This window comes from Aphis gossypii, chromosome 2 (genome assembly GCF_020184175.1).
Source record: "Aphis gossypii isolate Hap1 chromosome 2, ASM2018417v2, whole genome shotgun sequence".
Lineage (NCBI taxonomy): Eukaryota > Metazoa > Arthropoda > Insecta > Hemiptera > Aphididae > Aphis > Aphis gossypii.
In genome coordinates this window covers 38245562-38266157 of record NC_065531.1, presented here as the reverse complement: position 1 = coordinate 38266157, position 20596 = coordinate 38245562, and the positions used below count along the sequence as shown (strand labels likewise).

Here is a 20596-nt window from a genome sequence, read left to right as displayed (position 1 = left end):
AGAGATTAACTATAACCTATAATCACATTTTCAACATTTTATTAGCAGTAGTACGGTATTTGATAACCATTTGATCACTGTAACCGTATATACGTTTTAAAATTGAATACTTTTCAACTTTACGGTAGAACCTGCATGTAACATATTATGGTATATTTAAAAAGATTACCACATCATTTAGCTAATTAAAACACGTTTGGATTTTAACACGGCGTATTATACAATTGTGGATGATACGATATAGAGTGTAGAGGCACCTTTATACTGTAACATAATGTTTACGCGTATAAATATAACATGTAATTCGTCTACTTATAGAATTATCGATTTCGTTGTTATTTAATATTTATATTATATATTTTTCTTCGTCGTCACCCGTCGTCGTCGTTGCAGTTTGCATGTACAACGCATATCGTAGTGAGTATATTTAATATCGAGTCATGTATGATATGTACTATTGTGGTCACGTACGGTTACTGTCGTCGCCGACCTTGACCTCCCGAGTACCTATATATTATAGTTGTAGTAGTTTCATACACCCGGTCGCGACGATGCACGGGGTTAATGTATGTACACGCGATTGTGGGATTTAGTTTGTGTGTGTGTACGCACACTATACGAAGGGTTGTCGAAAAACCAACAACGCTAGCCGAGGGTGTTTCTTGAAATTGATTTCCTCTGGGGTCGTTGCAGCAGTATAACGACCACTGTGGTGAACGTTACACGCACGTAGACATAGGATCGGGATCGAGGAAAAATGCGTCGAAATTATATAATGGAATAACACTGTTTTCAAAATTGGTTGAAATTTCACACACATACAACCGCCACTGCTTAGTCTAAATTTAATTGAACATAATATTAATTACATCATAATTGGCGCAAAATGCAAGAAAATTTCAATATTCATCCTGCCATATCTATAATAGGTAGATTATCTTATATTTTTTTTTATCGAAAAATCTTCAGTTTACCGCATATACTAAAATATTTTGAAAATTTAACTGTGTATATATATAACACTAATATAAACATTTAGTGACATTTTTAATTATTTATAGTGATTAGTTTTTGAGTTACAACCATATAAAAAAATCGATTTTTTTGAAAACTGCAGTTTACTTTTAACCTCTATTTATAATGCACCAAGAATATTCACATTGTCATTAGAAACCACCCCCGAAGTTTGAAATTGAAGCATTATTTTGACAAGTTATGCTGTACACAGACATACAAAAAAAAAAAAAAAATACATCATTGTAAAATCAATATATTCATCACTTCGTTCAGAATCTAATATATCATTTCAATAGGGCAGTGAAGATAACTATTTTAAGTTTGTAAAAATTACAGTTTGTAAATCTAAAACGAACCTTTTGAAATAGCTTTATTTAGTGGATAAGTAGTATTTATATAACATAGTATACTACCTTTTTTACTCTGCAATATTTGGGAGAACTGTAGACGTCTTATTGTTTACGACTTCCACGTTATAATTTTAATGGAATAAGTATAAAGTAGTTTATCGATACCTATCGGTATTTTACATCAAACATTCAAACATCATTATATTTCTTAATGTTTTCGAAAATGGTTACTAAATATCTTAAAATATTTTTAAATAAAACTAATCGAGTTGCTCCGATTCCTTAAGAACAGAACTGGTGGTATTAATATTATTCTGTAATTTGGGATTATATCTACGATACACTAAATATTTCTGATGTAGTGTATACATTGTTTTATAAATTGAATTAAATATCACATACATTTGAGTCATAAACGTTTTTATATACAACTAAGGCATATTGCCAACTTTAATATTATTGACCATCTTACACTGATCAAGACTTCTGCAATGCGGCAATGGTAAATTCTAGGAAACATAAATAACGGTGAACAAAACCATAATATGACGTAATCTATGTTAATTCTTTTGATAACCATTGTTCACTAAAGGCACGTACACGATATACAAGTTATACGAAGTGATGAAGCAAACAATTTTAAACTGAAAAACAATGAAAATAAAAGAAATATAGTCATGATATTTTATCAACTTGACTTAGAAGGGGTGGCAATGGTCTAACTGAATTGTCGAAACATTTATTCCCAGTGAACCTATAGAACATTTGTTCATGGCATGACGTGGGTACACCGGAATTGAATATTTCATAATTTACTTGGTTTAAATAATGTTTGAGAAAATAGAACAATAATTTTGGTTCGCTGTTTCAAAGATAATATCATGTAGAAAACTTCTTTAGTGTTTATGTGGAACTTCAAAATTACAAACATGTTGTCCCAGGTGTTGGGTTAGAGCTCTTAACTCATTTCTAACAAAAATATTTGATATTTATGTTGGTTGATTCTGCAATGTATATATTTTAGGACTTAAGGTGTATAATTTGTCAGATAATAATTATCTCTAAATTGTAGTGAGATTATGGTGAATCGGGAAATATTCAAACAAACCAAATTAATTAGAGCTAAACTTAAATGAAATGGTTGTTGATTTGGTCTGTCATATGTCATTTATACTTAAGGTCTTCATTTTTATTTATTATTTTTTTTTGTAATATAATAATACCATGGTGATTAAATTAATTAAAAAATGTATTTTGTTCATTGCAGTGTAGTAAATACACGATCGTATACATATCCAACATTATATGAATTATGAACTATAAATAATAATTAGATTAAATGTTTGCCTATAGTATAGTAATAGACATGTTTAACCAATCAACACGTGACCCTGATTATATTTTTATTTTATAGACCATAATAGATATGTAGAGTATTAGACATTTGAGTCCTTATTATATAGTCTAGACCTCATTGTCATATAATCGTTGTATAAATGAATCATTTATGTTACGAATTCTAGTGTTATATTTAATGGCAAATAAACATATTATTTTGTATGACGTTTAAAATGGTAAAAATGATTTACTGTGAACAAATATTATACATTTTTATGCTAACCCAGATCAAAAATTGATTATTCTTTCATAAAAGCAATTTGTAAAATTCCTATAAATTCATTAAAAAATTTAACCATTTTTATAGATAAATAAGTTCCGTGTTAAATTGTTATTTATTAGTGACTAATGATTAGTATAATTTGCTGTATTAACTTTGTGTTTATATGCTCACATAATAACATTAATTCCCCGATTAATACTCATAATAGCTGTGTCGAAAAAAAAAATAACCTCGCTTAATTTTTTTAATGTGTGTATTATATACATTAGCATACAAAAGTATGAGAATTATTTTAGTTATTATAAAATTATTTATAATTTAAGGTAAAATATATTCATCAAAATAACTCGTTTTTATCCAAAAATGTACGATTTAGCGTTTAAATATATAATATGAATTTGAAAATTCTGCTGAAAGACAGTTGCAAATTGCAATTGACGTATGGTTTTTCTTATTTTGCGTATCAATTATCAGCATTGTTTGATGATATTACTTTGCTATTATTTATTCTTTATATCATATTTCCATATAAATATGATTAACGACAAAAATTTTATTATTTTAATATTATATTATTTTTTAAGGTTTGTTATTATTATTAGGTTTTTTATACTTCTATATTTAAGATCTACCAAGTCAAGTTTCCCTCTCACGTTAAGTTTTATTAGAGAAGCTTATAGCCGATCTTTAAATCCCTTTAAACTATGACACTGCTTGAAAAGTTTTTTGTACAATTTTACTTTGAATAATATTATGTATATTAGATTATTTAAAAAAAAATTAACTAACTTACATCGAAGAAACAAATACTCCCATAGTTTTAACAGTTTTCTTAAAAACAATTTTCATCGAACTTATAATGTTTACATTTTCACTTCAAACTTTCAGTAAAATAAAATGTAATCAACATTTATAATGAAACAAACAAACTTAATTGTTGTGGGTACTTACGTTTAAAATTAAAAACAGTGTAGTAAGTTCATATTAAAATTCAATTACATATTAATATTGTCAAGTATAATGTTTTTCTCCGGCAGGTCTGTTTTGGTTATAAAATTATTAAATTGGCGTTATTTGTTACATGGATACATATTTCTGGCAAATTCTAGGTCAATATTTTATTTGAAATATAGACACCGTAACAACATGAACAAATTTGATTTGTGAACATTTCGTTTGAAGTGACCTAAAAATAAATGCATTATTGTTGTACACACATTCCATTCGTTCAACTACATTATGTTATCAGTTACAATTATTGGATAAATAAAACATATAAGTATTCTTATTTTTAAGATATCCCTTTATTAACGAAATTTTTTACATGCTATAAAATATTCTTCATTTTATGTAAAATAGAGGTTATATAGTTAAATATAATTCGGAAAATCGCTTATGTGTAAGATTACAATCTATGCATTTTTATTTTGATAAAAATGTTATATAACCGACATATATAATTACGATAAGTATATGTGATAAAGGGGGAAGAAAAACAATAATTGGAATTACGTGATAAATAAGATTCCACCCTTATATTACCTTTCGATCAATAAATTTAGATGAAGAAAATTAAATCAATGAAACAACTTTATTCTGAATATGTGACGAGAATTGTCTGAAAATGAAGGGATATAGACTACCTACCATTTATTATTTATACCATTATTATTTTAGTTATAATAACCATTCGTACCTATACGGTTTACTGTAGTTACCATTTAATAATTATTTTTGAGTTATAAATTCTGTGTGTACACATATATCATACATTTTTATAGAGTATTGACTAATAATAATTATTGAGAGACCTTTTACTGTAGTGTCAACCCAGGAATGGTCGATTAAATTAATTTTTAAGTGGGAATTGTGGGATTAAGTTGTTTCAATTTTTACTCGAAAATCAGTCACCCCCCCCCCCCATATTTGTCCTGTGCAAATAAATTTTTGTTAAACGTAAGTACTGACCTAGTCCATCACCACTGCAATATTCGAAGTTTCTATGTTATACAAGTAAAATCATAATAAACAAGAAACCACTGCTTGTGCCCGAGTTTTGTAAATACACACAGGTCGACAAACCATGTAATAACAATATCAATAATAATAATAATAACAACAATAAAGTAGGTATATAAACGTATTATAGAGCTGTGAAGGTAGGACTATATACATTATAGTCCTACCTTCACAAGATAGACGGTTACTTAGATATATTTCGTTAATTACTTTCTTTTTTTACTCTTTAATTAGAAATTGTATCAATCTGTTTAAAAGAAAATCAACAATAAAACTTATGCATAAATATATCTAATACCTATTATTTATTATTAGTACACTATTAAATACTATTACATATTATGTGTATTACATTTTTAGATATTACATAACTGGAAATAAAACCATGATAATATTAAATGATAATTAGTTTATATTAATAATATAAACGTACAATTAAATATTTAAAAAATAATGGTAACTAAACTGAATATTACTATTTATTTTTACTTATACTTGAGCCAAATACTCGTATTATTTTTTTAAATCTATGTTTAAATTAGAACCATCATTTTATATTTAATTTTTCTTCCCACTTATGTTATGAATATAGTGTATGAACAATTTTAAAATGAATAGTATATAATTGAAAGTAATTGTTGAGTAGCCTAATAAAAAAAAATATATAACCTTATTGTTAAAACTTATTTAAACTATTTTAATTTTGATCTACATCAAAACAAATATAAACAAATATCAATTTAAACTTTATAAACACGCAACTAAATAACTAAATAATATTATAATATATTTACATTCATATTTTTAATTTAACTTAAGTTTGAATTAATGCAGTTTATCATGATAAATGATAATAAACCATAAAATCGTTGTGTGTAAAATAAAAGGTATAAATAATGCCTATTGAGTTTTGACTAATAAGTAATAACGAATATTTATTAATGTACCTACTTATGTTTTATAAAATATCATTATTTTTAATCTTATTTCTTGAACAATTCAGAACAATTTTTTTTTTTTATATAATTAATTTTTTATTCATTACACCTTAATATATAATTAAAACAATATTTAGAACTATCGCACATACTTGTGTAGCATCTAATAACCAGAATTCTCGTTGACTTAAGTGTTATCTTATGAATTTCATATTCAATTGCATAATTATTTGTCATAACTTGTAACATATTATTCAAACTTTTACATCTTATGTATTTATGACGTTTGTTATGAATTATGATTGTTGTATTCACTAAAGTCAGTTGTAGTATTTACAGATATTGTCTTTGATAAATGGCTATTTTATTAAAATCTATATTAATGTAATATTGTATTTAGTATATCGTTAATATTGTTTGTCCATCATAAAAATTACTACTGTGCAGTAATTACTCCTGTATGTCAAATATTATTTTTAAATCATTAACTTTTTATCCGATAACCTTTGAATTTCCCTTATAAATCGATTTAGTAACCGTGAAATTAAATTTGGTTTTATCTTCCAAAACCAATAGGTATATGTACCTACTAATTAAATTATGCTTCGATAATAGAAGCGTAGAAGATCTGCGTCCCGCAATGAATATCAAGTGAATTAAATTTGCGTTAAATATCTAGTATGAGTTTGCGTGTGCGTATGTAATTCGTTGTGAATAAAAAACAGGAAAAATGAAGCAAAAGAGGTAGGTGAAAAGAGCATTCGATTAGATTCGAATCATCCCGAAACAGAACAAAAACCACTGTTAAATGAACCGAATAACATCGGATTTGTAAAATTTCACAAAACCATGTTATATATTTATATTACAAATTCCATGGCGTAAATTCGATTTTAGTAGCTTATATTCTATGTATTTTTTTAGCCATTAAATAATATTTTAAAATATTATTTCATCGGTGGGTAGCTCTGCTTATGCTCCTTTCTTACCAGAATATGATGTTATTAAAATTCAATATTACTATCACTAATTCTTATCGTACATTAAACGAATAAATAAGTGCCTACCTGTATATTTTTATAAATTATTAAAATGTTAAATTACTTATTATATTAAATTATACTTATTATTATACATTAAACTATATTTTGATAAGTTGTAGGTACCTATCAGTATTACTATTTTATTAGTTTCATTTTAGGTACATTTCAATAATGATTATAGTACGTACTACGTAGTACGATTTACATACGATTAATGTGTTTTTTTTAGTGATACTATTCAAATACTGATTTCCTATATCCATATACTGTAAGCATTAAAAGAAACTACTTTTATAGTGAAGGGGTTTATCCTCAGGCTTATCCTACTCACTGTTTTATAACTTTATACCTATCGAGTTACCTTTAAACAATAAAACAAAAAAATAGTCTGACACTATTTTTGGTGCTATTAAAATAACTGTATCCCTGAAACTTTAATGTATATCTAATGACCTAATGTAGGTATTATTATTTATAAAGGTTATATTTATATGTTTGTATATACAGTACTTATCTGGAAATTTATTTCATTAAAAAAATAATAATAATACGCATTAATTATTTTGTTTATTAATTCCCAGTTCTACTATTTTTTTTATGATTTTTTTTTATTTTAGCATTGTAAAAACCACTCAAACTCGCTTTTTATTTTTGCAAACTATAAAAAAGTGAAAATTATTTAAATTATTCCTAATCAAAAATATTTAAATTATATTTTCTCTAAACATTTATAAAAAAAATGAATTTTGTTGCAAAATAATGTAATTGTTTTTTAATACTTAATTAAATTCTGAGTTAAGCATATTTATTTAAGCAATAAAAATTGATCAAGTTCATTAAAACTGATATCGTGTTAATTAGTTGTAGTTATAATATACTTTTCTGTAGTCTTTCTAATGCCCAAACACATTCAAATTGTAATTTCTGAATTTAAAAAAATAAATAAGTTTTATATGTGTGCCTAAATTAAAGTACATTACAAAAGTATGTTGGCAATAATTAAGCTTTTACAGTTCATAACATGTATTGTTTACTTATAAAAAAATATTACTATGCTTACCCAATAACTTATTTTATTTTCATAAAAATATGTATAGGTATAAACTATAAATATACCCATATCTAATTAATTTCATCATTAAATAAATATCTATTTAAAACTCGAAATGTCTTTAATATTGACCGTTTTCCTACTAATTAAGTTTTTTTTTTAATAAATTATTTATTAGATATTTTATTTAAACCTATGAGATATTCGTTAGCTAATTTGAACTTACAGTTATATGTTTTATTATTTTACAAGTAAATAGTATGTGTTTTATTTGAATTAAATTGATATTATGATCATTATTCAATTGCAATAAGTGAATTTTTTTATGGCGAATGGATATATTATGTTATTATAAAAGTACATTTGGTTAACGGTAGTCTGGTTGAAAAGAAATAAAATCCTTTTATGAAACTTTAAGTAATATTACTATCTGTGAATTATAGATTAAATTTTACCGTCTTGTATACCCTTACAAATTGATTACTTAAACATTTTAGCACAATATATCTTATAAATATGGATCATATAAAATACCGCACGCTGTTCGTAGGTTGTGTATTTCAAAACAATACAAATTGTATATGCGTTCGAATCTCACGTCAAAAAATCGGCTATAGTTGACCCCTCTTCACTTCCACCGAGACCGTCATTTTCTCCAAAGATTTTGATGTTATTTCGACTCGGTGATTTTTCGAGATTTTTCCCTTGGCTTTTCTAAAATATTTTTCTCCATTGAAATTTCATAAAATCTTAAAGCTAGCAGTACAACAGCAGGGTCCTTGTTAATGCGTAGCTTTGGTGTTATTGTCATGCCCTGTCCAGAGTCGTTTCATTATCATTATAATAGGGTGAGAACACACATTTTTGACCTGGCCCAGCTGTCGCCAAATCCACTGATACATACACACTACAGTACATCAAAATGTGGGGAATACTACTAACACCTTCAATACCAGGCAACTGACAGCCATCAGACTTTGATAACATCGTTTATTATCGTTTATACATCGGGCTATTTAAACGTATATATTCGTGATCAATCCGCATATGATATATACGCAGACATACAGTGCGCATTGTATTGAATCTATTCCGTCGTTTTATAGATATATAACTATTATCGTGTATTGTGACGGAAGGGTCACTATATATACCAATATATATATACTTATAAATCGTTTAAATCCACCGATGATATGATTTTGAACACAACTATTCAATTTAACGTTGAATTGTTTTGATACACCATATTACCATAATATAAAGGTTAAATTATTTATAATTGGTCAACTTTTTCACTTGATATTTTTTTCGTCGTATACAATTATTTTTATTAATACAGAAGCTTTTACGCTGTTTCATTTTTTTGAAAACTATTATCTTTAAAATGAAACAAGGCACAAAAATTATTTTTATGTCTTCATGCTTAAATTGTGCATTAAACTCATGATACTCAATCAAAGCATCTTTGCAAGGTGGTGGGTAGGTAGTCACTTTGTCTGATAGTATGTACCTATACATATTGCACATAAGCTATATTTTGTCTTATATGAATAGAAGACAACATATAAATTTTTCTTTTAATATTTTTCTATTAATATTTATATCCTTATCTAGTGAAAAAAACACTTTGGTACATCATATTACTTTTTTTTTATTATTATGAAAAATAAATTACTTACACACATATGGTTTATAAAGAATATTATTTTGTAGGCAAGTACAACGTCATACATAATATATTAAATATTAAAATAACAAATAAAGAGGTTGTATGCTGTTAAATTATTTTAAGTAAGAGTAAGTTATGACTTACGAGTCTGCAGTTATTAAACTATTTTTAAGTAGGTCAAAGAACGAAGTAACTTGCGAAGAAATGTTGTAATTAGCAACTACAAATTAATTACAAATGTAATTGAGCGATGTTTTTTTATGGAAATTTCTATGAAAGTTTACGAACATGTCCTCTTGCATAAAATTTGTTTTAAAAATAAGTAAATAAAAAAACATAATAAGTAAATGTCACATTTGCCCTTAAGACCTATAAACACTAATTCAAATAACGACCGTACATAAAATAATAGTAGGTACTATTATATTATATTATATTTGCATATGGCATTGGCTTAAATAAATAAATAATAAATAAATAGATAAATAATTAGAAGACATGTAAAAACAAATTAGGTAAATATATAAAAGTTTTTGGTAACTAAAAATGATAACTTATAGACGGACATCCAGATTGGTTAACCATTCAGTCGCATCACTATACCTCCTTAATGAATTCTAAGCATCCCTCCAGAATATTTGTTTAGAGGGCACGATTCTACGACGTGTCTTACCGTTTGAGGTTCACCGCAGTCACAAAGTGGAGACTCAGTCATCCCCTACTTATGAAGCATTATAGTACATATAAAATAATAATTACATTTTTATTTTAAGACATGTTTTATGTTGCCAACCTATTTAACTTTCTGCGGACAGTCAATAAAGCACTATAACAATAATACTCTGTAGAACGAAAATACATTTTTTATTATTATTATATTTTGTTAGCTATAATGCTCGTTGATAGGTAGGTCCTCTACTGATTATCCATAGAATATATATATATATATATATATATATACATACACATACATTTTCACCCAAATTCTTAAATTTAAATATGCGGATGATTTAGCAATTGTATTTTGAATTTTCAAATACTAATTCAATATTATTCATGTATCAATATCTATACACAATATAATATGTTATGTGTTATTTTTTTTGTTATGTATTTTTTTTTTATTATTGTATATAGCAGTCGAAGGCGTAACGCTCATTATTATTGCGTAGTGCGTACATCTATATGTGATTTATTTATTATGTTACGATGTTATGATTTTTCACCAATTTAAAACTAATTGGATTGGCTGATTAGACCAACGTGAAAAAAATGTTTACTCGGTTTGAAAGGGAAAAATGTTTTGAATAATATATTAACACACCGTGCATGTAGATAACGAGTAATGGGAAAGATAATAATTGTAATTGACAAAATTATTAATAAAAAAAGATAATCCCATATTTTTTTGCCACACATCAATTATACTGCAGCAGTTTTATATATGTACCTATATAGTGCTAACATGTTATAATTTTATGTTACCTCTTTGTGCATCCAGTATAATATATTGTTGCATGCAATGTTTCAGCGTAAGCAAAAAATTCTTTCTTGGATTTCGGACTTTATAGAAAATATATTATTATAGATAGATCTGTGTGTATATTATTGCAGCAGGATTATATTATATTCTGATCATATGATTTTTTTTGCGCTTGCGTGAAAAAAATGAGTTGAAAGAAAAATGATAGATCATCATAAAATATTCTATAAGACGTCTATACGCACACCTACTCTCTTTGAAGCTATACCTTTTCAAAACACAGTCACATGCCGTTTTCGCCAACATCAGCGGAACTTTGGAAAAAACATTAACTGATTAATGTATACGGCGAATGATCATTGTACAGATTATACTTAATGACCATGATATCTTTCACTTATATCTGTACATATATTTTTTTTACTTACATACATTCTCAGTACTTAATGAATATTCATTATATTAAATATATTTTGTGAAAATCTATTTTTAAATCAAAATAAAAATCAATCTAACATAAATTATACAAAAATTGATCGAATTCAAAAATTAATATAATATATACCTATACTCTGTACAGCGAGATAACACCTCAATTCTGCACCTTGAAACCGGTCCCCTTATGTCAGGGTGTCGTTTGGGGATGCAAAGAAAACCTAATTTTGGTTTACCGGTGGTTATCATAGCCTAGATTAGTTCACAATATGGAAGGTGTATTTGTTTTATCAACGATCATTATTAGTTATTACTTATTACTGTTGAAATTATAAAAATAAAGTATATAATATATGGGTAATGGGTACCTACTATATATTTACATTTCTTTATTTGATGTAAAAATTAAAAATTATATTGTTTGTACTGTTTGTAGTATAGTTAATAGTTATAATAGGTTATTAATTTGTTATAGAACTTGCGTAGAATAAATTATTAAGTATCCAATCCCGCGCATCTAACTTATGCGATTATAAAATATTGTGACAATATTAATCAGTAATCATTGACCTAATCATACAACTTATGTATGTACTTAGTTGCAGCTGCCCCGATATTGTATCAAGCCAAAATAATGCAAAAATAAATAAATATTATTATACCTTTACTCGTATATTAATGGTATAACCTTATAAGTTATAACTTATAATATCTAGAACGATGTGAACAAAAAATTCCGTATATTGTTATAATTAGCTTAAAATTTATTTAAATTGATTTAAACATTTTGAAAATGTAACTATGTACCTATATAGAATAGTTATATATTTAGGTAATTGTGAAAAATTTCACAAAACATTTTTTTACAATTAATATTTTTGAGTTGCATCACAGTAACTAAAATATTTGGGTAATATTTTAGTTATTTTGCGTCCAAATATTAAATTTATCATTAATTTTCAAATTATCTCAAAATTTAAATTTAAAAAATATCTATGAAAAAATAATGTTTAATTATGTATTTACCAATTTTTAAATTTTTTTTTTTTTTAATCACAGTAAGAACAATATTTATGTGGAACCTATAATATTTCATTTTAAAGTATATATTATTAGTTAATATAAAATTAAAAATTGTAAAAATGTATAGTATACAAAACAATTTAAAAATGTTCACGAAATTCTAAATTAACAAAAGAGTAATGTAGGTACACGCGTAATGTTAAACGCGGTGAAACAACTTTCATGTATCCTATTTGGTCTATGTACCCCAACCAACTTGTATCAATAAATGTGTATACTGTATGTATACCTATGTTTATACATTATATTACGCCAAATAATTAGGGTATTTTATTAATGCTATTATTATGGTGTATGATGTATACCGTATACTTATTACATATATATATATATATTATATACGAGTAGATATTCGTCAGTACGCGCTCTTGTCTTTGTAAAGATCGTCTCATACGGACAACGTTGAACTCTATAAAATGTTATTGAACACGTGTGCACTTTTGCGTCCTATAATTTATGAATGTCGTGCCCCATAAATATTATATTATAACTTATTATAAGTAACACCGATGCAGAATCATTTGCATCCCCGCTGTTGCGTACATCATATAAGATGACTAAATTGACGTTTCGCTTTTATTTGTGTTTCAGATTAATTTGAATCCGAGAAAACCGCTGTGCACTCCATACATGTTTTATAAAATGTAATTGGTAAGTTTCTTCTCTTCTTATTTTACTCATTATGCAACCAATTCGCAAAACTGGAAATACTAAAAAAAAAATATATTTATTTTGTCTCTGTTGGTGGAACGAAGTGTCAACGACCAATTTGTTTTAAAAATCATTTTTTATATATAATACCTAAGTGGATTTATTTATACAAGAATAATTCTTTTATTCGTTTATTATATTAAAAATGACTGTAATATTTTACACATATGCGCATTGCTATTTGGAAAAAACATTGTTAATAAAAATTAATCCCAAAAAGCATACTTTTGATTGACAACCGTGGATTATACGAAGTTTGATTTATAAGCAACGATCTGTAAATTAGGATTTTTGAAGTATTACCGAAATTGGATTGTCTTATCAGTCAACATCTTTATTGAAAAAAAAACGTAAGCAGTAGATAATCAACCAAGTGAAAATTGTGGTTTTTAATTGCTTTTGATCATTATTGTTTACTCTATTTTCTGATTTCTATTTAAACATATTTAAAATAGTTATAACTATGTAGTCTTAAAATTAAAATGCATGAAAAAAGTTGTATAGTCAACATTTCATCATGATAGTACTTATTATCTTTTTTTGACAATCATTGATGAATTTATAACACAATACATGTAATATGTATAGGTATGTTTTATTTTTGTATTTAAGACATTAAGGTATATAATAAATTTAAATTCATTTTTTAAGTATTAATTCTTTAAAATATATTTTCTGTAAATAAACTTTAAGTTAAATAATATTTCGAAAATAAGTAGTTAAATTCAAAAGCTGTGACCCGTGGGAAAATTTTTAGTTTGTACAGCTTGATCACATTCTACAGAACATTTTCTTTTTAAAACGTCAATGAAAGTACAATATTAATTTTATTTTAATAATAATTAGAGAATTATTTTAAAAGTAATGAACCTTTTTTTATAAAGCGTAGTTGGAAGAAAATTACTGATAAAATATATTTCCTCCTCTATATCAAATTTACATGTTACAATGGCATTTTTCTAAAGTAGTTTCGTAAAACTTATTAATATTATAATCATAAACAGAGTCAGGGAAACCTATTAAACAGTGTAAAATTGATTGAAAGATTACGTGACAAACGATGAAAAAACAATTTTCAGTGCCCGTTTTATTTTATGATTTTGACCTTTGTCACTATAGGAGTCTGAAAAATAAATATATTTGCAAAATTGTTTTATTCGTGCACATAACTCTTTACCACTTGAATATAATAATTAAGTACTTGAGCATTATTTTGTTTTTATTTTTACCTTTTGGTATTATACAATATATTGTCATAACGTATACATATTAACACAATTAGAATTTGAAACTAATATTTCTAAAAGTGTTTACAAATAGTAAATCTTAATTTTATATTTTAAGAAAATAAACCTATGGGATTATATAATATAAATTATTAATTATGTGCCTATATATAAGTAAGATTGTATGATAAATTATTATTATTATTATTGCAGTATAATCACAAGCAAACTTTAATTAATACATTATGAATATAAAATAAACAATAACCAATTGGATACCTAAGCCATGTATCAATGATTTTCCTAGTTATGTCGTTTTAATGAGTCAATTGCATCGTGTTTTTAAAACAACTCGTCTGTAACTATTCAATCGTTCGTTTGATTTAAATCTGTTATTGTTATTGTAATGTTTAACATTATAAAAAAAAGATTCTAATGAATGGTACTGTATAGCCTATTTTATATATAATGTCCTATACTTCCGTATAATTGAAATTCCTGTTCATCTAAAATTAAAATAAGTCCCTAGAACATAATTCATTGTTTATTTATAGTGTTAATAAAAAAAAAAAAAAAAAAAGCCGTAATAAATTAAACAATTATGCTGAGATATAATAAATATAGGTTGTATCTACCATAACACGAGTATTGTAATGCAATCATTTAAAATAATCTAAAAATAAACAAATCTCCATTTTTAATTAATTTTTAACAATTTAAACTATAACATTTTTCTCTAAATGTGACGTCATGTACGACTTCGTTTCACTAACACGGTGCATGTTACTTTTAGTTTAACACGTAGGAAATAGAGTGAATTGACTATGGTCAAATTTAAATTTAAGAATTATATTATTTAGGATATCACGATTTCCTACTTAGGCTTTCGATTTTTTTATTTTAAAAAAGTTCATAACTTGGAAATATAAATTCATAGCATTTTAAAATGCATACTTTATGTATTGGTTTAGACAACAAGTCATGCTGCTTTCGACATCCTCTTAAAATTATATAATTTATATGTGACCTTCATATAGTTATAATTACAGCTATATATTATGTCCAAATCAATTTGATGTTTCGAAAGAACGATTTCTAATGTATAACATTGTGATCTTTGTTGATATTTTTCCTCTACATAAATATGTACATATTATAGTAAATGTATTGTCATATATTTTTTTTTTTTACTGATAATATTATATAAGAAATGAGTCATTGTCATTTGTCACGGTCGTATTTTATTATTATCTTTATTAGTAATGATATTGTTATTGTTCTTATTACTAGATAATATTTATATGTAAGTGATTATAGTACCTATGTTATTATCGAATGTTGAAAAATATAATTTTTGGTTAATTAATTCATATTGCAATATAACAATATAGATTTACTAGATTGAAACTCATAGTATGATTATAATATGAACTTTATAAAAAAAAAAAAAAAAACAGAAAATCTACAACCTACAATCTATGCCTACATCGTTCCTACTAAATAATTAACAATTCAAATAACACATATGATTTTAAATTTAAATATTGAATTATTCATAAATAGGTACTCATAGCGATCTTATTAAATACGTCCCAATCTAAATAGGACCATGAAAATGGTAAAATTCACTAATAGACTGAGTAGTAACTGATATTATTTATCTTTCCGTTCATGATGTTCTGTTCAACGTTCTAGTTCATAAAACATCAAACACTTGTATTTAAAAGGTTCAAACAACCTTCAATTAAATTTATAAGATTATACTTCTTAAATTAACTTTTAGTTACCTTACCGTACGTCTTTGCATATACATATTATTCCCACATATTATTTATGTATATATCAATTATATCTATACCATTCTTGTAGGATTTATAGGTGTGGTCTGTATAAGATAAATATTTTCTTTTTTTCTTGACAATTGTAGGTTTTGTTACAGATTTTTAACAAATATTTGTTTTTCGAGATCTTACTCTTATGATTAATGTAGCAACATATTTGTTTATTTTAGTAAAAGCTTTATTACATAACTGAATAAAAAGGTTGTAAAATGTATTCTCAGATGTCAATATTTACTATTTCTCATATGCATAACTTTACCATTTCATAAATAAATTAGGGTAAAATATTTTACTGCTAAAGAGGTTTAGATCAATTCTATTCACGTCATTTACATGTGATTTGCTTTTATAATCGAACCAACATAAAATATAAGTATTTATTTGAATTTATTTTTTAATTGTTTTTAATACATGATTGATTTTATGTTATTGGACTAGATAATTATTTAATACATTGAAATTAAAAGTATTTCTGTACTTTTCGGGAATAGTTAAATGTAACTATGTTCTGTCTTATTTATACATAAAAAATGCAAAAATTCAATTGCAAAATAATGCTTTACCTTAAATGAATAGAATAATATAAGATAACCCTAAGACGAATTCAAAATGGTTTCATTGAGAATTTTAATATCTACTGATGATGTATTTTCTCATACTTCGTCACTCGGTATCATTGTATTTTTTGCAAAAATACATACTGTCAAAGTACCTCTAAAATACTATAAATAAATCTATTTTTTATCTTTATACTAGGAAGTAGGAACATTTCCTTCTTCACTCGTAAAAGATACCTTTCTAAAATTTACTGTTTTATACCTAACATTTACCCCAACATTTCAATCTAAAATCTAAATATTACTCCAAAAAAAAGTAGCCTATTCAAATTTTCACCAAGATTTAAAAAACTATTTTTATAAAGAAATTGTCTTTATTGTTTTAAAGCTGTTTGTTATTATGTTTAAAACAAATAAAACAAAAATCCTCATTATAAATTATTAATTACTATCAACAAACCAATTTTTTTAACTATATCTTAATTATAGTTTCTAAAAGATACTAAGCTCAATCTTTATGATTAAATCAATATTTATTTGAAATATTGTATAGGAATAGTTATGAATTATTTTAATAATATAAATACTAACTACAATGTATTATTTAAATATTTTATACATTTTCTTTCATTTCATGTATATTTTGAACTAACATAGTATATGCTTTGAAAAAGTTAATGTTAATGCGTGAAATTTACTAGAGGTCGAATTAATAACGTTTTAATAACATTTTATTTATATAGAGTGTAAATATACATTTAATAAGACTATTAAATCGATAATCTACCACTAAGTGCTTATATTATTAGCATAACCATTCCAAAGACACTATCGTCACTCATTATGTAAAATCTGCGCTTAGTCAGAAGATGAATAAAAATTGCATTATATAAATTGTTTAGGTCTATGTTAAAATTACCGATTTGTAGGGTAATATTGTCTTATATTAAATGAATTATGTGCTCTTTACAAATTCTCAGTGTAATTTAACGTATGTAGGTATTATATAATATATTGACGTTCCTATGGTTATTAATAATTAAAATAATAATAGTAATAATAAATAGTAATAATAGTAATAATAATTATTATTAATGATAGTATACTAGAAACATTAAAAAACACTATTATGTTCACCTGATATCTGAAGACGAAATCAATAAACGTATTCACCATTTTTATTTCCTAAATTATCTACATTAATTAATTTAGGGTATGTTTTTTGTACTCCCACTTGTTTTGAAAGTAATTTTATTACCATAATCTTCGCTGCCAACTGAAATTATTTCTCTTCACAGTACCTATATATTTTTTTTTTATACATAAGTAACGGGTTTCTATAATCTTCATTTTTCGTTTCTTTGAAGACTAAGAGCAAAATCAAAATTGTACACAACAATAAAACCAGGAGGTTACTCAATCTACAAATTCGGTGCGTTTAAAAACGTTTATTACCCATTATTGCGATCATGTACAGGAGTAAATAGACTAATACATTAAACAAAAGTAAAAAAATATGTATAACTATGAAAACAATGTTAAGTTTTCCATACTTACAAGTTGAGCACTATTCTACATTTCTACCATAAGTTGATTATTTATTACTTGCTGATATTATAATTTTATCGTATCTTTTTTTTTATATATATATATATATACTGTATACCGAATTCAAGATGCAAGATAAAAATAATCAGAAATGTCATAGTTTTCACTTCGGTATTAATTGTCGGCATTATCCTCGTGCCACTCGTCAGTACTCGAATGTCGTTAATGTCAGCTAAGTGATACGCACTGATATCATAATTTATACAGTGTGATTCACTAAGCATTTTTCCCTTGATTATGCATTTATTAAAATTCTGATGTTAAGCATTTTTAAGTATGCTTAATAAAAACTATATTTTCAAATACTTTAGATTTGTGTATGCTACATAAGGAGTGTTATGAAGCAACACAGAATTCTTTTTTTCGAATGAGAATTTTCCACTTTTACTATAAATTGCGTGGGTTAAATTTATTTTTTATAGTTTTGAAAATTTTTACTATGCTCTATATAATTATACAAAACAAAAAAAGTTATGAAAACCAAAATTCAACTACTGGTGAGGATAACCTAAAAGTACCTATACATTTCATTTTAGTAATCATTACCTATCGGCTATAGTATTTTAATAATCAAGCTTTGTTTGTATAAAAAAAAATAATGTATTTAAATTAATAAATATAAAATAAGGTGTGTGCTTTAATAAAAACGTTAACTTTATCTGCACTTTTTATTGATGGTTTTGGTCTTTCAAATTAACGTCATGCGCCATATAACTTGTCAATAAATCATCTAGAAACACAAATATTTAGAAAATACAATTTTTCAACATAAAAATGTATCGTAATATAATGTATGACACTGACATCGCGATGTTAAGAACACACACGCATCCCCATTTAACACTAGTTAATATTTACGTTAAGCTGTTGATGGTGTTTTTTACTGTAATATGTTATATGTTTAACTAATTTCTTTTAGAGATTATGACCTTTTTTTCATTTTATTTATTTTAGTTAATATTCATTAATTCCCTAACTTTTTGATTTTATCTTGGTAATTCTGCAGGTACTTATTTATTATTATATTATAATTACCACCAAACTAATTTCAGTTTTAATAACAACGTAACAATAAAGAAATGTACTTTTTTTCAATCCCGTGCACTACAATAACCAAAAAATCGTGTCACTACGTATTTTCGTTATTAAAAAAAAATATATCACGTATATATATATATATGACCGTAATAATAACGAACTAAGCCCTCGTGCACGACAGAGAGTCGCACACGAGCTTCCAGTACCGTAAATAATAGATATTTATGGTGATGGCGAATTTTATTGCTAACGCACAATTATTCGTATCCGAGGTTAAAAAAAGAATAATATAAATAATAAAATATGTAAGTAAAATGAAGGAGTACTATTTTGTTTTCCAATGGAAAATCATATACATCGTTTCGTACGCAATGAGGTGTTTTAAGATCCGGTGATAACCTATTTACGACTATAATATTATAGATACCTACCTACTTAATATAAGACCAGTCAACACACAATATAGTTGCCGTCATAGCGGTCCGTACGATATTCCCTCGCAAAATAATGTATGGGCTGTAATTTATTACAAAGCTGTAATTTTTCTTAAGCATTTTGACTTGCAATATGCTCATAATTAATTCTCGTTTAACAAGAGCCAATATACTCGAAATTAGTATTCGTTGCGTGTACAGTGTGGACGTCATGATAATTCATTAATATATAAAACGATTTCATTTTAGTAACATGTATTACTAGAATGTCGTTCTACAGTAACAACTGGAGCTATATTACAGCGAAAAGGAATAATCGCACAGAGACTGTTAATTACTGTTTTAGAAACATGCTATGGAAAACTGGAAAACCTTTCTACCCTGCTGGATAGTAATAGGTATTTTACAGTGTTTCTTTATTTAAAATTCTTTTAATGGAAATTTAATTATTTGTACAATATAGCTTTTT

The 20596-nt window shown here is 25.6% G+C and overlaps 1 protein-coding gene across 1 annotated transcript in view; it reads left to right on the top strand.

Annotated features, from left to right (window-relative positions):
- LOC114131324 (leucine-rich repeat-containing protein 24) overlaps positions 1-20596 on the top strand; it is a 94527-nt gene that overhangs the window by 22558 nt on the left and 51373 nt on the right. The window contains exon 2 of the mRNA XM_050198953.1: positions 13304-13363. The gene's annotated coding sequence lies outside the window, so the exon portion shown is untranslated. The remainder of the gene's footprint in view (positions 1-13303; positions 13364-20596) is intronic.